The sequence below is a fragment of the Clinocottus analis genome, unplaced genomic scaffold (assembly GCF_023055335.1).
Source record: "Clinocottus analis isolate CAN_PGR_092001 unplaced genomic scaffold, fCliAna1.0.p SCAF_14, whole genome shotgun sequence".
NCBI classification, from domain to species: domain Eukaryota; kingdom Metazoa; phylum Chordata; class Actinopteri; order Perciformes; family Cottidae; genus Clinocottus; species Clinocottus analis.
Genome location: NW_027175865.1, coordinates 18,390,032 through 18,392,993, shown reverse-complemented (window position 1 = coordinate 18,392,993; position 2,962 = coordinate 18,390,032).

Sequence of the window (2,962 nt, the reverse complement as noted above, 5' to 3'; positions counted from 1 at the left end):
ACAACGAGAAGCTCAGACTGCAGCCGATCGCTCGAGGTCAGGTCTGCTGCAACATCAGCACCAACCTGCACACAACAGAGACAGAGTACAATCCTGGTACAATCCTCTTCTACATGCCGAGCCACTAACACACTCTCTAGTGGAGAGTCTCTACCAGCAACTACAGGACGGTGTGTCGGATGTGTGTAGGATGTGTTGGCATGTCGTAGTGTGTACTCAGGCCTTGTGACCTGCGGCAAAATGGATTAACTCATAGGTTCGGCTGCAGAGCCCAATTTGTGAGAGAAACATGAGTCGTCAGTCTGTTTAGAGCAATCAGTTTTTTACGGTGATATTTCTGAATAATGAACAACAATCGTAATGTCCACACAAATACACAAACACAAATATTCAATGTGGACATTTGGGTGAAAAGTTCAGTTTGTAGGGTTTTACAAGGAGGAAAAACAAAAGAGTTCAGTCCTTGGTGTGAAAAGGGGGAGAAAGAGAGAGTTCACACATAATCCTTCTCCACTTGTGGCAAAGAGGCGTGGAACCAAGTTCTCCTTGAGAAGAGCTCGCCATCCAAGTTCTGGTCTGTGTCTGCCTTTCCATAATAACACGGCTGTAGGAACGGGAAATAGACTTCAGTGGCAGTGCCATGTGTTTTATAATTACAACAATATACTGCTATGTATTCAACAGAACATCAAGCCTTATTATTGTTCCGTTACATACATGAAACAACTCTTCAAAATGTGCCAACCCCTGCAACACAGCTCAGAAGATTAAACTATTAACTTCACAGTCATAGAGGTGACCTCTAAGTGGAGAGCAGGCATTTAAGATGGCCTCCACCTGTCTCTCAAAGCGGCCACACCCTCAATTAAGTGTGATTTTAAGCTTCAATATAAATTAAGTTGTATCAAAATCCCCCTTTATTCCACCAAATTCGTACAAAAGATTTCCACTGAGTTGTGATGTTCCCTGAAGGCCACCAGAGTTCTCCGACACGTGTGTGAAAGCGTCGTAACGTGATCACCAGACTGCAAAACTGTGATAACTCTTCTGGTTTATTAGAAATTATAATTTTGTTTGATATGTTCGGACATAATTTCTCTTTGTCAGCAATTACTTATGGCTGATCATAAATTAGAACAGCAAAGTCTGACAGGAAAAGAAGTATGAGCCGTCAGACAATCCAGCAGCTTTAAACACGATCAGCGAGGAGAGCTGAAAGTCCATGAAGCATCAGCAGTAGTTCATTCATCTGACACCAGGTGATGCATATGTATCTGTCTGAAGAAAACTACCCTCACATGTACATCATTACATTATCCAAATCTAATTTCAAGAAGTATTTGAACATATATACAATATACAGACAGTATATATATATATATATATATATATATATATATATATATATATATATATATATATATATATATATATATATATATATAATATGAGATCAGAGAGGCTTTGTGACCAATACAGGAAATAGAGATTTGCTATGAATAGTGAAAACACTCTGTGTACTGTGACATACTGTGTACTGTATACTGTGTACTGTGACATACTGTGTACTGTATACTGTGTACTGTGTACTGTGTACTGTGACATACTGTGTACTGTATACTGTGTACTGTGACATACTGTATACTGTGTACTGTATACTGTGTACTGTGTACTGTATACTGTGTACTGTATACTGTGTACTGTGTACTGTGTACTGTATACTGTGTACTGTGACATACTGTATACTGTGTACTGTGTACTGTGTACTGTATACTGTATACTGTGTACTGTATACTGTGTACTGTGACATACTGTATACTGTGTACTGTATACTGTGTACTGTGTACTGTATACTGTGTACTGTATACTGTGTACTGTATACTGTGTACTGTGACATACTGTATACTGTGTACTGTATACTGTGTACTGTATACTGTGTACTGTGACATACTGTATACTGTGTACTGTATACTGTGTACTGTGACATACTGTATACTGTGTACTGTGTACTGTATACTGTGACTTTGGTGGACATGTGCAGCTCTAATCCACTCGCTGTGACCTCGTGGGGGTTAATCAGGCCACCATTCCTCCATTTTTCATGTTCATGTCTCACATTCAGTTCAGTAATTACGAGGTGTTATGCAATTCTTGTATTATGTGGAACCAAATTGTCAAGTCTTGATTTGGCTCATTGTTGATTTCATTAGGCCAAGCGGCGCTCGACAACAGGATCTAATGAGAAGCTAAAGTGAAAATACCGTGCCGGTTGTAATGCTGCGTTCTGTGGGCTTAATGGTATTAGTGTTTGGTTTTCTGAGGCTAACGATGCATTGTGCTCCTACCTATTTGTGCTCAGAGGCGATGCCTCTGCATTATGAGACGCTTTTAATCGGCTTTAGTCGCCTGTGTCTGCTGACTACCAAAACAGACTGCATGGAATATCATCCAGGCCCAGGTACCGCTGTTGCTATAGCAATCGCAATTACAAAAGCTTCATTAACTCACAACAGTTTTTGCCAGTCAAAGGGGGGTTCACTAAGGAAATTTACATACTGAGGAAATCAACACAATTGGCATGAAACCAGGATCATTTCAAATGAGAAGCGACCTGTAACAAAGAGGAAGGGACACATCTGGGAAGATACATGCAGCAGGATAGACTTAATGCATGTAGTTTCTTTCTCCTGTGATGGATAACCTTCCCTTGAGTAGAAAATGTTCTAACATGGTGGTCTACGTGCTCTTTCAGTTGCTTTATAACCCTTCCTTTAAGTTAGAAACCCAGGAGACCAATCAGTCCTCTACTGTGTAATTTAAACAGCTCTTTACAATCCTGGGAGGAAAGTAGCTCGAAGGGCATTAGTAATGTATATTTGAAAGATATGATTGAAGGTCAAAATGTTGTTATGGAAGACATGTCATCCTGTCAAAAATACAATTCCTGGGTTGATGAAAGTGA